This window comes from Hordeum vulgare, chromosome 6H (genome assembly GCF_904849725.1).
Source record: "Hordeum vulgare subsp. vulgare chromosome 6H, MorexV3_pseudomolecules_assembly, whole genome shotgun sequence".
NCBI lineage: Eukaryota > Viridiplantae > Streptophyta > Magnoliopsida > Poales > Poaceae > Hordeum > Hordeum vulgare.
Window position 1 is genome coordinate 538,386,978 of NC_058523.1, and position 20,293 is coordinate 538,407,270.

The following is a 20,293-nucleotide window of genomic DNA, read 5'->3' on the forward strand; positions in this document are numbered from 1 at the left end:
AAAAATTTATTTCGGGGATTTTATTCCGTTCGGACTCCGTTCCAAAATCAGATCCGAAAAGAGCCAAAAACACTGAAAAAACAGGAACTGGCACTTGGTTCTGAATTAATAAGTTAGTCCCAAAAAAGATATAAAAGGTACATAAAACATCCAAAGATGACAAGATAACACCATGAAACCATCGAGAATTATAGATACGTTTGAGACGTATCTGTTGGGTAACGTAGCATAAATTCAAAATTTTCCTACGCATATTGAGATCTTCCTATGGAGAGACCAGCAATGAGAGATGGGTAAGAGCATCTTCATACCTTTGAAGATTGCTAAGTGGAAGCGTTGCTAGAACGCGGTTGATGGAGTCGTACTCGCAGCGATTCCGATCTAGTGCCGAACTACGGCACCTCCGCGTTCAACACACGTGCAGCCCGGTGACGTCTCCCGCAGCTTGATACAGCAAGGAGGAGGGAGAGGTTGGGGAAGAACTCCAGCAGCACGATGGCGTGGTGTCGATGGAGAGACGAGGTCTCCCGGCAGGGCTTCGCCAAGCACCGGCAGAGAGGAGGAGAAAGAAGGGCATGGCTGCGCCGAGGGAGAGAGAGAAGTCTGTCTCCCAAGGGCCAAAACCACTCTCTATTTATAGGAGCAGGGGGAGGGGCTGCGCCACCCCTAGGGTTCCCCCCTTAGGTGGTGCGGCAGCCACCAGATGGGAAAGGAGGCGGCAGCTAGGGTGGGAGGGGGTGACGCACCACCTGGTGGGCCTAACGCCCACCTGTGCCTAGGGTTTGCCCCCCTTCCCTCTCCCCTGCACATTGGGCTGAGTGGGGAGGCGCACCATCCCACCTAGGGGCTGGTTCCCTCCCCCACTTGGCCCACCTTACCTCCCGGGGTCGTTTCCCCCCTTCGGTGGACCCCCGGGGCCACCTCCGGTGGTCCCGATGGTCCCGGTACGTTACCGGTGATGCCCGAAACACTTCCGGTGTCCGAAACCATCCGTCCTATATATCAATCTTTACCTCCGGACCGTTCCGGAGCTCCTCGTGACATCCGGGATCTCGTCTTGGGACTCCAAACAACTTTCGGTAACCTCATATAACAATTCCCTATAACCCTAGCGTCACCGAACCTTAAGTGTGTAGACCCTACGGGTTCGGGAGACACGCAGACATGACCGAGACACCTCTCTGGCCAATAACGATCAGCGGGGTCCGGATACCCATGGTGGCTCCGACTTGCTCCACGATGATCTCATCGGATGAACCACGATGTCAAGGATTCAATCAATCCCGTATACAATTCCCTTTGTTTGTCGGTATAGAACTTGCCCGAGATTCGATGGTCGGTATGCCTATACCTTGTTCAATCTCGTTACCGGTAAGTCTCTTTACTCGTTCCGTAGCACGTCATTGTGTGACTAACTCCTTAGTCACATTGAGCTCATGATTATTTTCTACCGAGTGGGCCCAGAGATACCTCTCCGTCACACGGAGTGACAAATCCCGATCTCGATTCGTACCAACCCAACAGACACTTTCGGAGGTACCCGTAGTGCACCTTTATAGTCACCCAGTTACGTTGTGACGTTTGATACACCCAAAGCACTCCTACGGTATCCGGGAGTTGCACAATCTCATGGTCGAAGGAAAAGATACTTGACATTAGAAAAGCTTTAGCATACGAACAATACGATCTAGTGCTATGCTTAGGATTGGGTCTTGTCCATCACATCATTCTCCTAATGATGTGATCCCGTTATCAATGACATCTAATGCCGATGATCAGGAAACCATGACCATCTATTGACTAACGAGCTAGCCAACTAGAGGCTTGCTAGGGACACTTTGTGATCTATTTATTCACACATGTATTACTGTTTCCTGTTAATACAATTATAGCATGAACAATAGACGATTATCATGAACAAGGAAATATGATAATAACCATTTTATTATTGCCTCTAGGGCATATTTCCAACACTCTCCCACTTGCACTAGAGTCAATAATCTAGTTACATTGTGATGTATCGAACACCCATAGCATTATGGTGTTGATCATGTTTTGCTCGTGGAAGAGGTTTAGTCAACGGGTCTGCAATATTCAGATCCGTGTGTACTTTACAAATATCTATCACTCCACTCTGGACATGGTCCTGGTTGGAGTTGTAGCGGCGTTTGATGTGCTTCGTCTTCCAGTGAAACCTGGGCTCCTTGGCTATGGCAATGGCTCCAGTGTTATCACAGAAGAGTGTCATTGGACCCGACGCGCTTGGAACCACTCCAAGGTCGGTGATGAGTTCCTTCATCCAAATTCCTTCATGAGCTGCTTCTGAAGCAGCTATGTACTCCGCTTCACATGTAGATGCTGCCACGACTTCTTGCTTGCTGCTGCACCAGCTCACTGCCCCACCATTCAACACATATACGTATCCGTTCTGTGACTTAGAGTCATTCGGATCTGTGTCGAAGCCAGCGTCGACGTAACCCTTTACGACGAGCTCTTCGTCACCTCCATAAACGAGAAACATTTCCTTAGTCCTTTTCAGGTACTTAAGGATATTCTTGACCGCTGTCCAGTGTTCCATACCGGGATCACTTTGGTACCTCCCTACCAAGCTTATGGCAAGGTTTATATCAGGTCTGGTACACAGCATGGCATACATTAGAGAGCCCACGGCTGATGTGTAGGGGACAGAACTCATCTTCTCTCTATCTGCTATCGTGGTCGGTGACTGAGTCTTACTCAATCTCATACCTTGCAAAACTGGCAAGAACCCTTTCTTTGAGTTTCCCATATTGAACTTCTTCAATATCTTGTCAAGGTATGTACTTTGCGAAAGACCTATGAGGCGTCTCGATCTATCTCTATAGATCTTGATGCCTAATATGTATGCAGCTTCTCCAAGGTCCTTCATTGAAAAACTCTTTTTCCAATAGGCCCTTATGCTCTCCAACATGTCTATATTATTCCCCATCAATAATATGTCATCCACATATAGTATGAGGAAAGCTACAGAGCTCCCACTCACTTTCTTGTACAGACAGGCTTCTCCGTGAACCAGTATGAACCCAAACGCTTTAATCACCTCATTAAAGCAAATGTTCCAACTCCGAGATGCTTGCACCAACACATAAATGGAGTGCTGGATCTTGCACACTTTGTTAGCATCCTTAGGGTCGGCAAAACCTTCTGGTTGCATCATATACAACTCTTGCTTAAGGTTCCCGTTAAGGAACATTGTTTTGACGTCCATTTGCCAAATTTCATAATCATAAAAGGCGGCAATTGCTAACATGATTCGGACTGATTTCAGCTTTGCTACGGGAGAGAAAGTCTCTTCGTAGTCAACTCCTTGAATTTTTCAAAAACCCTTTGCGACAAGTCGAGCTTTGTAAACGGTTACATTACCGTTTGCATCAGTCTTCTTCTTGAAGATCCATTTATTTTCTATGGCTCGCCGGTCATCGGGCAAGTCCACCAAAGTCCATACTTTGTTCTCATACATGGATCCTATCTCGGATTTCATAGCCTCAAGCCATTTGTTGGAATCTGGGCCCGCCATCGCTTCTTCATAGTTCGAAGGTTCACCGTTGTCTAACAACATGATTTCCATCACAGGGTTGCCGTACCACTCTAGTGCGGAGCGTGCCCTTGTGGACCTTCGTGGTTCAGTAGTAACTTGATCCGAAGCTTCATGATCATCATCATTAACTTCCTCTTCAGTTGGTGTAGGCGCCACAGGAACAACTTCCCACGTTGCGCTACTATCCTGTTCGAGAGGGGGTGTAATTACCTCATCAAGTTCTACCTTCCTCCCACTTACTTCTTTCGAGAGAAACTATTTCTCTAGAAAGGATCCATTCTTGGCAACAAAGGTTTTACCTTCGGATCTAAGATAGAAGGTATACCCAATAGTTTCCTTAGGGTATCCTATGAATACGCATTTCTCCGCTTTGGGTTCGAGCTTTTCTGGTTGAAGTTTCTTCACATAAGCATCGCAGCCCGGACTTTAAGAAATGACAACTTAGGTTTCTTGCCAAACGATAGTTCATACGGTGTCGTCTCAACGGATTTAGACGGTGCCCTATTTAAAGTGAATGCTGCAGTTTCTAATGCGTATCCCCAAAATGATAGCTGTAAGTCGGTAAGAGACATCATTTATCGCACCATATCTAATAAAGTGCGATTACGATGTTCAGACACTCCGTTGCGTTGCGGTGTGCCAGGCGGCGTCAGTTGTGAAACGATTCCACATTTCCTTAGGTGTGTGCCAAACTCGTGACTCAAATATTCTCCTCCACGATCAGATCGTAGACATTTAATTTTTCTGTCACGTTGATTCTCAACCTCACTCTGAAATTCCTTGAACTTTTCAAACATCTCAGATTTGTGCTTCATCAAGTAGATATACCCATACCTACTCAAATCATCGGTGAGAGTGAGAACATAACGATAAGCACCGCGAGCTTCAACGTTCATTGGACCACACACATCAGTATGTATTATTTCCAATTAGTCGGTTGCTCTCTCCATTATTCCTGAGAATGGAGTCTTAGTCATCTTGCCCATGAGGCACGGTTCGCATGTGTCAACTGATTCAAAGTCAAGAGACTCTAATAGTCCATCAGTATGGAGCTTCTTCATGCGCTTAACGCCGATATGACCAAGGCGGCAGTGCCACAAGTATGTGGGACTATCATTATCAACTTTACATCTTTTGGTACTCACACTATGAATATGTGTAACATCACGATTGAGATTCATCAAGAATAAACCATTCACCAGCGGAGCATGACCATAAAACATATCACTCATATAAATAGAACAACCATTATTCTCTGACTTAAATGAGTAGCCGTCTCGCATTAAGCAAGACCCTGATACAATGTTCATGCTTAAAGCTGGTACTAAATAACAATTATTAAGGTTTAGAACTAATCCCGACGGTAGATGTAGAGGTAGTGTGCCGACGGCGACCACATCGACCTTTGAACCATTCCCGACACGCATCGTCACCTCGTCCTTGGCCAGTCTCCGCTTATTCCGCAGTTCCTGCTTTCAGTTGCAAATGTGAGCAACAACACCGGTATCAAATACCCAGGAGCTACTACGAGCGCTGGTAAGGTACACATCAATAACATGTATATCACATATACCTTTAACGTTGCCGGCCTTCTTGTCCGCTAAGTATTTGGGGCAGTTCCACTTCCAGTGACCCTTTCCCTTGCAATAGAAGCACTCAGTCTCAGGCTTGGGTCCATTCTTTTTCTTCTTCCCGGCATCTGGCTTACCGGGCGCGGCAACAGCTTTACCGTCTTTCTTGAAGTTCTTCTTACCCTTGCCCTTCTTGAAACTAGTGGTCTTCTTGACCATCAACACTTGATGCTCTTTCTTGATTTCTACTTCTGCAGACTTGAGCATCGAGTACAACTCGGGAATGGTCTTCTCCATCCCTTGCATGTTGTAGTTAAGCACAAAGCCTTTGTAGCTTGGTGGGGGAGACTGGAGGATTCTGTCAATTATAGCATCATCCGGAAGTTCGACTCCAAGTGAAGTCAGACGGCCGTGTAACCCAGACATTTTGAGTATGTGCTCACTGACAGAACTGTTCTCCTTCATCTTACAGCTAAAGAACTTGTCGGAGACTTCATATCTCTCGACACGGGCATGAGCTTGAAAAACTAGCTTCAGCTCCTGGAACATCTCATATGCCCCGTGTTGCTCAAAACGCCTTTGGAGCCCCATTTCTAAACTGTATAACATGCCACACCTAACCAGAGAGTAGTCATCACTCGTGGTTTGCCAGACGTTCAGAATCTCCTGGGCTGCTGCGGGAGCGGGAGGGTCACCTAGCGGCGCATCAAGGACATAAGCCTTTTTAGTTGCTTCAAGGATGAGCTTCAAGTTGCGAACCCAGTCCGCATAGTTGCTACCATCATCTTTCAGCTTGTTTTTCTCTAGGAATGCGTTGAAATTGAGGTTGACGTTGGCCATCTACAATATTTATAAAGACAACTTTTAGACTAAGTTCATGACAATTAAGTTCATTTAATCAAATTAAGTATGAACTCCCACTTAAATCGACATCCCTCTAGTCATCTAAGTGATACATGATCCATGTTGACTAACCCGTGTCCGATCATCACGTGAGACGGACTAGTCACCATGGTGAGCAACTTCATGCTGATCGTATTCAACCATACGACTCATGTTCGACCTTTGGGTCTCTTGTATTCGAGGTCATGTCTGTACATGCTAAGCTCGTCGAGTCAACCTAGGTGTTTCGCGTGTGTAAATCTGGCTTACACCCGTTGTATGCGAACGTTAGAATCTATCACACCCGATCATCACGTGGTGCTTCGAGACAACGATCCTTCGCAACGGTGCACACTTAGGGGAATACGTTCTCGAAATTTTAAGAGGGATCATCTTATTATGCTACCGTCGTTCTAAGCAATAAGATGTAAAACATGATATACATCACAATGCAATCATATAGTGACATGATATGGCCATTATCATCTTCGCCCTTTCGATCTCCATCTTCAGGCATCGCATGATCATCATCGTCACCGGCGTGACACCATGATCTCCATCATCGTGTCTCCGTGATGTCGTCACGCCAACTACTACTATCACTACTACTATAGCTAACCGTTAGCAATGAAGTAAAAGTAGTAAGTACATGGTGTTGCATCTCATGCAATAAATTAAGACAACTCCTATGGCTCCTACCGGTTGTCATACTCATTGACATGCAAGTCGTGAAACCTATTACAATAACATGATCATCTCATACATCATACATGCAACATCACAACTTTGGCCATATCACATCACATGTCAAACCCTGCAAAAACAAGTTAGACGTCCTCTAATTGTTGTTGCATGTTTTACATGGTTGATTTGGGTTTCTAGCAAGAACGCCTTCTTACCTACGTGACAGCCACAACGATGATATGCCAAAGCTATTTACCATTCATAAGGACCCTTTTCATCAAATCCAATCCGACTAGAGTAGGAGAGACAGACACCCGCTAGCCACCTTTATGCACGGTGTGCATGTCTGTCGGTGGAACCAGTCTCACGTAAGCGTACGTGTAAAGTAGGAATGGGCCGCTTCATCCCACAATACCGCCGGAAAAGAATAAGACTAGTAGCGGCAAGCAAATTGACAAATCATCGCCCACAACTTTTGTGTTCTACTTGTGCATAGAATCTACGCATAGAAAACCTGGCTCGGATGCCACTGCTGGGTAACGTAGCATAAATTCAAAATTTTCCTACGCATATTCAGATCTTCCTATGGAGAGACCAGCAACGAGAGAGGGGTAAGAGCATCTTCATACCTTTGAAGATCGCTAAGCGGAAGCGTTGCTAGAACGCGGTTGATGGACTCGTACTCGCAGCGATTCTGATCTAGTGCCGAACTACGACACCTCCGCGTTCAACACACGTGCAGCCCGGTGACGTCTCCCGCACCTTTATCCAGCAAGTAGGAGGGAGAGGTTGGGGAAGAACTCCAGCAGCACGACGGCGTGGTGTCAATGGAGAGACGAGGTCTCCCGGCAGGGCTTCGCCAAGCACCGGCAGAGAGGAGGAGAAAGAAGGGCAGGGCTGCGCCGAGGGAGAGGGAGAAGTCTGTCTCCCAAGGGCCAAAACCCCTCTCTATTTATAGGAGGAGGGGGAGGGGTTGCGCCACCCCTAGGGTTCCCCCCTTAGATGGTGCGGCAGCCACCAGATGGGAAAGGAGGCGGCGGCTAGGGTGGGAGGGGGTGGCGCACCACCTGGTGGGCCTAAGGCCCACCTATGCCTAGGGTTTGCCCCCTTCCCTCTCCCATGCGCATTGGGCTGAGTGGGGAGGCGCACCATCCCACCTAGGGGCTGGTTCCCTCCCCCACTTGGCCCACCTTACCTCCCGGGGTTGTTGCCCCCCTTCGGTGGACCCCCCGGGGCCACCTCCGGTGGTCCCGGTGGTCCCGGTACGTTACCGGTGATGCCCGAAACACTTCCGGTGTCCGAAACCATCCGTCCTATATATAAATATTTACTCGTTCCGTAGCACGTCATCATGTGACTAACTCCTTAGTCACACTGAGCTCATGATGATGTTCTACCGAGTGGGCCCAGAGATACCTCTCCGTCACATGGAGTGACAAATCCCGATCTCGATTCGTACCAACCCAACAGACACTTTCGGAGGTACCCGTAGTGCACCTTTATAGTCACCCAGTTACGTTGTGACCTTTGATACACCCAAAGCACTCCTACGGTATCCGGGAGTTGCACAATCTCACGGTCGAAGGAAAAGATACTTGACATTAGAAAAGCTTTAGCATACGAACAATACGATCTAGTGCTATGCTTAGGATTGGGTCTTGTCCATCACATCATTCTCCTAATGATGTGATCCCGTTATCAATGACATCTAATGCCCATGATCAGGAAACCATGATCATCTATTGAATAACGAGCTAGCCAACTAGAGGCTTGCTAGGGACACTTTGTGATCTATTCATTCACACATGTATTACTATTTCCTGTTAATACAATTATAGCATGAACACTAGACGATTATCATGAACAAGGAAATATGATAATAACCATTTTATTATTGCCTCTAGGGCATATTTTCAACAGTATCAAGCATCCCCAAGCTTAACTCCTACTCGTCCTCGAGTAGGGAAGTGATAAAGAATGAATTTTTGATGCTTTCATGCCACCTAGCATAGATGTCCTTTGTAACTCCTCTTATGTGACGTGAATGTTCAGATCCATTAGATCCTTTGGCTTCGCTATGCTTTGCTTTCCTTTCCGTTGTCGCAAGTTTTGCAACGGTCTATCAGATAGAGCCTCCAGGTCAATTATAGCCTTAGGATTATCTTTTCACTTCCCCTCTATGCCGAACAATGTACCAAAAATGGCCTCCGCAATATTCTTTTCAGTGTGCATCACGTCGATGTTGTGTGGGCAAAGGAGGTCTTTGAAGTAAGGCAGATCCCATAAGCATGACTTGTGAGTCCAGGCGTGTTCCATATTATACCCTTTGAAGTATCCTGGACACAAAGGATCAGGCTCGAGAGCGTTTAACTGATCAAGGGTCTGTTGGCCTGTCAACGCAGCTGGTGCAGTGTTTTTGACAACTCTACCTTTGATGAAATTATTCTTGTATTTTCTGAACTAATGGTCAGGATCCAGGAATTGTCTATGCATGTCGAAGCAAGAAAACTTCCGACGAGCCTGCAGCCAATGGAACTGAAGAGCTGCCTTGCATGTGGTGCATGAGAACCTTCCATGCACACACCAACGAGCGAATAGCGCAAACGCTGCATAATCATGCGTCGAGTACATGTACCACACATGCATTTTGAAATTTGTTTTGGTAGCCGCGTCATAGGTCTTGATCCCATTATCCCAGGCTTCTTGCAACTCATCCTTAAGCGGCTGCATGTACACATTCGTATTCTTCCCCGGATAGTTGGGCCCTGGAATTATCAACGTCAGGAAAATGTTCTTTCTTTTCATAATCTCTCCAGGTGGCAAATTGAGTGGAATGACAAATACAGGCCAACAACTGTATTGTGCTGCCATCATACCATACACATTGAACCCATCCGTGCTGATGGCAACTCTAGGTTTCCTTGGATCTTCCGATTTATCCTTATGTAATGCATCAAAGTGCCTCCACGCAAAACGATCTGAAGTGTGTACCAGCATCTTGTTCCGATCCGCATCTAGTTCAGTTCTTTTGCCCAATTTGTGCCATGTCATCTGTCTGGCCGTCTCTTCGACCATGAAAAGACGTTGAAGTCTTGGTACGATTGGCAGATATCGAAGAACACTAATGGGGATTTTGGTCTGATTCTTCTCACCTATACCGTTGTCTACCACAATATAGCTGGAAGAATTGCAAATGGGGCAATATTTCAAGGCCGCATACTCAAGCCTAAATAAGGCACATCCATTCTCACAGGCATGTATCTTCTCATAGAGCATCTTAAGTACACGGGGGATTTTCTCTGACTGGTACAGGTTTGCAGGAAGTACATGGCCTTTGGGTAGAAAGCGTCCAAATATCGTCAACATCGCGTCGTAGCATTCTCTACCTAGGTTGAATTGAGCCTTTGGAGCCATTACTTGCGCGATGGCATCTAGCTGACAAAGCTCAGTCTGCTCATGGAGAGGACGTTTTGAAGACTCCAACATTTCATAGAAGGCCTTTGCAGATTCCTCCATCTCATCGTCCGAATCCCGAGCATCATCAAAGTATTGCACCATGTCTTCAATCCCGGTACCATGCTCGTCGGTGCGACGACGAATCACCGCAGCTCTGGAACGTTGGTCAGACTCACCATGAAAAGTCCACACCGTATAATTAGGTGTAAGACCCCACTTCTGCAGGTGTTTACCCATTTCAAACTCTGTCTGCTTTTTCCAATTGTCGCAGTTGGGACAGCGGCACCATGTTTTTGGCTGGCCATTTACAAATGCGGCTCTCACAAACCCCCTGGTATTTGTTAACCATTCATGGGTCATGTCTTTCTGACTAGGGTGACCAGTCTACATCCAAGCACGATCCCTCATGTTGCCTAGATACCTATGGGCGCACAAGAAATAAATATATAATTGATAATCTATATTAATACGCTAATCAAGTTTGTTAGTTTTATTACGTCCATGCAACCTACACGCTAATAGGTAAAGATAGGTCCTAATCCCACCCGAGTATGTGTAGATTGGATTCGTTTTCCCATGCTCTGCTCCAGATGCGACGCAGAATTTCGGCAACACCTCCCCACTGTTCTCCTGATACATGTCTCGGCAATAAGCAGAGAGGATGTGTACCCGGACAACAACAGGGAGGCACTGACGAAATTATGCATCGGATCCAGAGCACAGCATACGAGAAAACGAACCCAATCTACACATACTCGGGCTGTCCATTGATAATGTTGGACAATTCGAAAGGATGGCGGTTATAAATATACAAAGAAATGCATATTTATAGATGTCGCCCTTTCGAACGGGAGACGCATACTGGTCACGCATACTCATGATTGAAGAAACCTATAGCTAGCAAGTTTCATCGGCACGAAGACCGAGACAGAGCAAATTAAGGGGTAGGAGGAGAAGTCATTTGTGCTCACCAACAAACGCAGGGGCGGAGCTCGTCCAACGCATGTGGAGGTCGTCAAACAACTGGACATTGAAATTCACACGATCAACACAAATATGATCTTTTTATAATTAACATAACTATGTGACATAACTCATAACTATGTGTGTCAGTGTTGTCGGGGGTCGAGGGGTTGGGGGTCAGTGGCGTCGGGGGTCGGGGTAGGGGGTCGGGGTTGGGGGTCGAGGGTCGAGGGTGAGTGGCGTCGGGGGTCGGGGGTCGAGAGTGAGTGGCGTCGGGGGTCGGGGGTCGGGGGTCGGGGGTCAAGGGTCAGTGGCATCGGGCGTCGGTGGTCGGGGGTCGAGGGTCAGTGGCGTCTGGAGTCGAGGGTCAATGGCGTCGGGCATCGGGGGTCCTAATAAACTAACTATCTAATTTAACAGAAAAACAGAAAATAAATTAAACCTAACACTAAACTACATATTCTTCTTCTACTTTTTCTACTTTTTCTACCTAATAAACTAACTGTCTAATTTAACATAAAAAACAGAAAAAAAAAACTAAACCTAGCACTAAACTAACTATCTAAGTTTCTTGCTATTTAGAGCAAATTATTCGGATAAAACCTAAGAACACTAACCTAATCTTATCTACACTACATACATAATTTAATCTATCAATTAAACAGCAAGAAAAGAAGAAGAAATAGGAACAAAAACAAAAAAAAATAGAAAAACACTAACCGGACATGCGGGCGCCGGTGTCGCCGGCACAGGGGAGGTGTGGCTAGGGCAGCGACCGAGAGGGAGGTGGGAGTGGGGGCGGGAGGGAGGTGGGAGGGGGGCGGCGGTCGCGATGGAGGTGGGATGGGGGGCTGCCGGGAGGGAGGTGGGAGGGGGCGGCGGCCGCCGCGAGGGAGGTGGTAGGGGGCGGCGGTCGGGAGGGAGGTGGGAGCGGGCGGCGGTCGGGAGGACGGCTGCGCGGATGGCTGGGTAGGGGAGCTACGGCCGCGGCGGGTCGCTGGGGAGGGCGGCGGCACGTGAGAGAGAGAGGTTAGGGGAGGTTGTCGTCGGTGGGAGCCGTTAGGGAGGGTCGTGGGGGTGGGGGTGAGCCGTTAGGGGCATGTCCCCTTTGTCGTCTACAAGGGGAGGGTGGCGGACGGCAAAGGGGCGGGGTGGGTGGGGGTGGGGTTTCGGTCGTGGGGGGGTGCTTTGCCGTCCGGCCGTCCTTTGCCATCCGCCAGCACACGACAAAGAGGTGGCCGACGGCAAATAATCCCTGTGCCATCAGCCACCTCTTTGTCGTTAGCATTGCGCGAGCTGATGGCAAAGAGTACCTTTGCCATGCGTCAGCAGACGGCAAAGGCAAGGCCGACGGCAAAATTATAAATTCTAGTAGTGAATGTTCCGGATTTTGAAAAAATGTCACCATTTGTCACAAAATGTTTGCAAATTTTGAAAAATGTTGATATTTAGATTTTTTTTAGTAGTTCTAAAAAATGTTTATGTTTCTATTTTTTCCAATATTTTCTTTCTATTTTTGTATTTTAAAGGAAAGGAAAGTCATTCAAAGGGGAATATCGCAAATTTTAGGCTGCAGACACACTTCGCAGTACTTCTTAGTGGGCCGGCCCAGCCGCAAACCTTCTCTGTGCGTCACGGCGGCTTCTCGTCGCAAAATGCGGCCCATAGGAGGTCACGGTCACAAAAACTAGTGAGAAAACCTAGCAAAAATACGGGTGTGCCTGGAGTTGAACCCAGTGGTTGCAGGCCACAACTGAGGCCAGCTAGACTATGAAGGAATTGCGACAGAATGATGGACTTTAACCAGATGAACTAATACCTCCATGGTTTGGGACAAAACTGAAAACGGCAACACAAATATCTATTTGTACCTTGGAGCATGTTTGGTTGCTTTCGGCTACAGTACCTGCGTTGCATTCCCATCTCCAGCCAGTCTGGTTCTTCATATGCAGCAGATGCAACCTATTTGGTTGCGTGCATTGCATGAAGGGGAACTTACCCCTTGCTGTTTGGTTGCCGTTTTTAAGCTCAAGGTGTGAGCAGATGCAAACTTCAGCTGTTTGGTTGCAAACAACGTTTCTGTTCTGCTCACCACATTCAAATATGGTGTCCTTACCACCACATGATTAGCACAAAGCAGGCAACTAGAAGCACAACAAACTACTTAGATTAACAACAAACAACTTAGATTAAACAAAACAAGCAACAGAAATGACAGCAATAACAAACTTAGATTAACAGCAGGGGCATCCTCCTTCCCTGCTCCATGCCAGGGTGCCGCTCCTAGCCAAAATATTAACAAGTTCATAGCACAAGTACCATAAGTTCTATCCACACAACATAACAAGTTCAACACCAACACCTAAGTTAACTACATTGCATGCTCAATGTTACCAACACAGCTGTGCTTGCTGCAACAAAACATGCACATGATCGAGGAGTCATGGTTGTAGATTTGGACCTTCACGCCGAGTGATGAGATGCGCAAAACGAGGAGGTCGCCGGGGACGATCCGGTGGCGGCGGCAGAAGTAGTTCCAGCCTCGGCCAAGCAGCATGTGCCCCTTGAAGTTATGGACCTGCACCCAAAACTCGCATCACTTGTTCGCCGAGAGCCTGACCACGCGCGGGGAGCCGCATAATGACCAACCACTTGTTTATCACATGCACGAACTTGCTAGGGATGACGAGCATGGCGAGGTCTTCGACGTCCTTGATGGCCGGTAGAAGCGCAGTGGCTCGTGGGCCCCCTCCTTGTGGCCGGTCCTCAGAGATCATCCCCTTGAACGAGGCAGGATCATGAAGGCGACCCTGCCAGGCAGGTCCACCCTCTTGAGCCACCTGTTCCTGGCGATGAGATCATCGGTGCCCTCAGCTCTGGCCATGATACGTCTCCGTCGTATCTATAATTTTTTTCATGCCAATATTATACAACTTTCACATACTTTTGGCAACTTTTTATACGATTTACGCGACTAACCTATTGATCCAGTGCGAGTTCCTGTTTTTTGCATGTTTTTTGTATCGCAGAAAATCCATATCAAACAAAGTCCAAACGTGATAAAAATTTACGGAGAATTATTTTGGAATTTATGTGATTTTTGGGAGGTGCAATCAACGCAAACGGGGGCCCACAGAGCCCACAACCCACCAGGGCGCGCCACAGGCCCCAGGCGTGCACTGGTGTCTTGTGGCCTCCTCGAACGTCGGTTGCAGCCCTTCTTCTACCGCAAGAAAGATAATTTATGGAAAAAATAGTGTAAAAATTTCAGCCCAATCGGAGTAACGAATCTCCGGGAATTTAAGAAACCGTGAAGGGCCATATCTGGGAAGCACAGAAACAGAAGAGAACAGAGAGGGAGATCCAATCTCGGAGGGGCTCCCGCCCCTCCGCCGTCATGGAGGCCATGGATCAGAGGGGAATTCTCCTCCCATCTAGGGGGGAGGCAAAGTAAGGAGAAGAAGGAGGGGGCTCTCTCCCTATCGGTGTTTACTCACGACATCAGCCATGGGTAGGCTAAACATAAGTGCTGGGAACCGTAAGGACACCGACGGGGCTACAGGAACGTGGTTGGTACAAGCGAGGGATGCATGATGTATCCAGGTTCAGGGCTCTCCGTAGAGATAACACCCCTAGTCCCGCCGGAATGGTTGATGCACCAAAGGGATTATACTGTGCTCCTTGAGCTGTTCGACGGAGGAGGAAAAAGGAGCTGACGGCTCGTGTCTACCTCTCCTGTATGGGTGTGTGTGTGTGTGAACAATTAACCGACCCCTGCATGGAGGGGGGTCGGGGGGTTTTATAGATGAACCCACTGACCTACAATAAGGATAAAAGTACAAAGGAGGGGACCCGCCTGGTAGCCTCGCCGGCTGGCTAGGGGGTCCACGATGGTCTTGTCTTGTCGCTCGAGGGGCCCGCCGGATGCAAGGTCCCATCTGGCCATGGGACCCGCCGGCCAGCCAATGGAGCTCTCGCGTAAGGCCGACACAGGACACGTGTAGTACGTCCAGCGTCATCTTGTGAATTCGTCATGGGTCGCCAGTACTGCCGTCTCCAGTGTTACCACGCCAAGTTTGGTAATGGAGTGGATGTTGATGGGCCGGTACTGTGCGGGGTTGACGGATCGGGGTTGGAGTAGGTCAGCGGCATGGCCCCTGACATTGTATCTGCCATGCACTCCAACCTTGTACCTGTGCTGGCGCGTATTCACCTTTAATCGTAGAGTCCTGTCATAGCCTAGGATCTGATGTGACTAGAGCTCCCTGGCCTGCTAGCCACCTCGCTTGTCGGCCTAGGAACGGTCGTCTCGCCCCTAGCCGGCAGGCGCTTCCCAGACGGCCAGAGGGAGGTAGCCATCTCGCCCCTAGCCGGCAGACAATTCCTAGCCGGCCAGGAGGAGCTGGCCGTCTCGCTCATAGTCCGGAGGGGCTTCTTGGCCGGCAAGGAGGATTTGGCCGTATGGAGAGAGTTGTGGTTTCCCTTTACTCTTGAATGCAAAGGAGTAGGCTCGATGAGCCTACCCCAGGGTTATCCCCCCGTCAGTAGTCCCCGAAGGAGGGGAGGTCCACCGCCTCAGAGTGGAAAGCCTCGCCGGCTTGAGTTCCTTGTCGATGCTCTTCTTAGGTCGCTTGTAGCAGGAGGCGCTGGGTAGGAAGCCGGCTGGCTTCCAAGGGACGCCTCAGCTTCGCCGCAGGTAGCATTGATGTGCCATATGCCAGGCCCCGTGCCTGATGTGATGATTAATTCAACAGGTGATGGGACTGGGCCTGCGCCCTGGGTCCCGCCATGACGCCCCCTCGGCCCCTGCACGAGCGGATCCTCTACGGATTGCTCCGCGACGGTTGGGCTCCATGGTGCGTAAATGCACCCGTAATAATCGGAGGAGGTGGGAATCATGCGCACCGGATCCCCACCCGACGATCTCTTCGGGGGTTTAAATGGGGTGCAGGGGCGTCGAGGAGGCATTCAGCTCCTTCTCGCCCTGCACCAAAGCCCCTTCCTTCCCTGAGCCACAGAAAGAAGAGAGTCGCTTTGCCTTCGCCGTCGCTCGAGCCATCGCCGCCGGCCGCTTCCAGGACAATCCCGGCCTCCACCGCCACCCACCATGTCCAGAGATGCCCCAAAGAAGGGGCAGTTCCGAGGCGCTTGGGTGGGCCGCGTCATCTGCGACGGAAACATCGACGCGCTCCGCCACCACCGCATGTTGCCTCCAACAAACCTTGTGGCGGCACGGGTGCCCAGCGCCGAAGCGGCCCCGATCACCGAGAGGGGCAAGGTGGTAGTGTTCGAAGAACACTTCTACCGTGGCTTCGACCTTCCAGCGAGTGACTTCTTCGCTCACTTCCTTACCTTCTCTGGCTTGCAGCCGCATCACTTGGCGCCCAACGCCATCCTCCAGCTAGCCGCCTTTCGTCGTCCTGTGCGAAGGATTCATGGGGATCGAATCCCACTTGGACATTTGGCGGAAGCTGTTCTTCTTCAAGCAGCAATCTGTGAAGATGGACATGGCTGAGGCAGCGAAGCATACGGGCCCCAACCGATGACCCCGTGCGGCGCCACGCTGGTGCATCACCTGACGACATCCTGCTTCCCTCAGATGCCTCTGCAAGATTCTGTCAAGATGTGGCAGAAGGGGTTCTTCTACGTGAAGAACGTCGACCCCTCCCGTGACTGCATCAACTTTCCCCCCTTCGCCATCGCTCCGCCGAGGGCGAAGTTGAACTGGAAGGTGAGGCTTCCGAAGCTGATCGTTGAGGTGGCACAAATATGCGCTTGCTGACGTGCAACTATTCCTGACTTGATGCCTCCACGGCAACGGAGCCAGAAAAGAGCTTGTCCCAATTGCTCAACAATTAGCAATTGTCTTGCAATGGCCCACCAGCGCGTGGGATCACGGCAGTTTTCGAGGGTAGAGTATTCAACCCAAATTTGTTTGTTCGCGCGACAAGAAGTGAAAGAATATTCTCAAGTATTAGCAGCTGAATGTGTCAGATTCAACCACACATGAAAGATTAGTGTCTGCAAGCAAAGTGTCAGCAGCAAAGTAGTATGATAGCAACGGTGCCAGAAACGATCTGTTGACGGCAGACTATTCCTAACTGTCATATCAATGGCGCCAGAAGTTGCCCGTGGACGGGAAATATTCTTTCCCGTCAACGGCGCTAGAAAAAGTATTGTAGCAGGTAGCAGCAGTGTAACGAGTAACAGGAGTGGCAAGGAACATCAGTAGTGACAGCAGTAACAAGTAGCATCAGTACCAAGTAACAGCAGTAGCAAGTAGCAGCAGTAGCAACAGTAGTGACAGCAGTAGAGCAAAGCAAGTAACAGGAGCAGAGCAAAGCAAGTAATAGCAGCAGAGCAAAGCAAGTAACAGCAACAGTGGGACAAACTCGTAGGCAATGGGTCGGTGATTTGTCGGATGATATTCATGATGCAACAGTTATAACACAGAGAGATATGTGGCTAGCTCCCGTTCGTCAATGTGATGTAGGCATGCATTCCGTGTGTCGTCATACGTGCTTAGGGAAAGGAACTTGCATGACATCTATTGTCCATCCCTCCCGTGGCAGCGGGGTCCAAAAGGATACTACGGGATATTAAGGTTCTCCTTTTAATAAAGAACCGGACCAACGCATTAGCACTTGGTGAACACATGAACTCCTCAAACTATGGTCATCACCGGGAGTGGTTCCGGTTAATGTCACTCCGGGGTTGCCGGGTCAAAACACATAGTAGGTAACTACAACTTGCAAGATCGGATCAAAAACACACATATATTGGTGACAACATAATAATTTCAGATCTGAAATCATGGCACTCGGGCCCTAGTGACAAGCATTAAGCATGGCAAAGTAGTAGCAACATCAATCTCAGAACATAGTGGATACTAGGGATCAATCCCCGTCAAAACTAACTCGATTACATGATAGATCTCATCCTACTCATAACCGCCCAGCGAGCCTACGAATAGATTACTCACGAACGATGAAGAGCTTCATGGAATTGGAGATGGAAGAAGTTTGATGATGACGATGACGACGATTTCCGCTCTCCGGAGCCCAAAACGGACTCCAGATCTGCCCTCCAGATGAAGAACAGGATGTGGCAACGCCTCCGTATCACAAACGCGATGAAATCTTCTCTTCTGATTTTTTCGGGACGAAAGGGAATAAATAGAGCTGAGTTTGGGGGCGGGAGAGCCACGTGGGCCCCACAAGCTTGGTTGTCGCGGCCAGCGGGGCCGCGGCAATAGGCTTGTGGCCCACTGGCCCTTTCCCTCCGGTGGATCTTTGCGCAGGTATTTTTCATATTTTCCAGGAATATTCTCCGTAAATTTTCACGATGTTCCGGGAACTTTCATTTGTGCACAAAAACAACACCATGGGAATTGTGCTGAAAACAACGTCAGTCCGGGTTAGTTTGATTCAAATCATGCAAGTTAGAGTCCAAAACAATGGCAAAATAGTTTGGAAAAGTAGATACGATGGAGACGTATCAGCGCTCACCTCCAGAACTTGAAGATTCGGGGCCTTTTGGCCCGTGACCTGCTAGCCACCATGGTGTCACGCTGGGTCCTGCCTCTGCAGCGACGGTCGCATATGATATGCTAGATGGGCTGCCGACACGACCCCTGCCGGCTCTCCACTAAGAATTTTTGTGCCGGCGCGGTGGCCCAGAATGTGAACCTGATCTCCTCCGCCAACATGGACGAGGGAGGAGAATGGGAATGGGGAATGGCCCCCTACGATCGAAACCTTTGGGCTCCGGTGGTAAGTGCCTCCCCAGATCCTCTTTTCTTATTTTCAATGTACTTTTCGCTTTCTAAGCCAGATGCCGAATCCGCCCTCCACATGTTTGAGCGCCTGCAAAACCTTCAGCCGCCGGCTGGCGGCGTGGAGGCGTCGGACCCATCGGAGATAGAGGACAAATGGGTGATGGAGCCGAGGGTCAGTGCCTCCCAAATATGGAAGATGCGATGGAGTCGGAGGGCTCCGAGCCGCCTGGTGAGCAGCCTTCGGGGAGGACCAAGAAGACCTGGAAGAAATCTCCAGCCCTCCCCTGACGCGAGCTTGTCAAAATGTCGGTGAGACGGTGGCGCAGGGCGAGGCGGCCCGGCAGAAGGGCAAAGGGGTCGTCGTTGCCAAGCCGGCTCCCAAGCGTGCCACAACAGGACCTCCGGCTGGAGGCCCAGGTGACGACATTAAGAAGCAGGGAGCCACCACCGGCAGGAGGCCAGTGCTTGTCGTTGCCGGGTAAGGGATCATCATTCCCCCCTTTTTGGATTCTTATGCGAGGGCCAATCCCTTATTGGTTTGTATTTGGTAGGGATGCCGAAGAGGTAGAGGAGGAAACTGCCTGCATCATCGAGCGAGCCGCCTGGGCAGTTGCTGACGCTGTCAAGAAGGCGCTAGATGAAGAGTCCACCCTCCACTGGGAAAAAGCGGCTCGGAAGGTGGCCGAAGGCCAACCTCTACCCAGACAAGCCGAGAAGCCCACCAAGGAAAAGCGATTGAAGGCAAGGCACGACCCTGCCTCGCGGGTGCGCTTGGAGAATCCGGCTAGCAAGTCGTCCCCAAACCGCACCAAGGAGGCCGGGACAGCCAAGTCTACCGAGCCGGCACCCTCCACACCAGTGGATCTCGATGAGATCCCTGACGTGTCTGAAGCTGATGTAGACGGCGCACCGAAGATGACAATGGAGACGCCGGAGACGACGATGGAGGCGCAAGAGATGGCAAATCCACCTCCGGCTGCGGAGAGAGTGCCGGATGATGACCCACAAGTATAGGGGATCTATCGTAGTCCTTTCGATAAGTAAGAGTGTCGAACCCAACACGGAGCAGAAGGAAATGACAAGTGGTTTTCAGCAAGGTATTCTCTGCACGCATTGAAATTATCGGTAATAGATAGTTGTGTGATAAGATAATTCTTAACTGGTAGCATGTAACAATCGTAACAAAGGTGCAGCAAGATGGCCCAATCCCTTTTGTAGCAAGGGACAAGCCTGGATGAACTCTTATATAAGGTAAAGAACTCCCGAGGACACATGGGAATTTCTGTCAAGCTAGTTTTCATCATGTTCATATGATTCACGTTCGCTACTTTGATAGTTTGATATGTGGGTGGACCGGTGCTTGGGTGCTGTCCTTACTTGGAC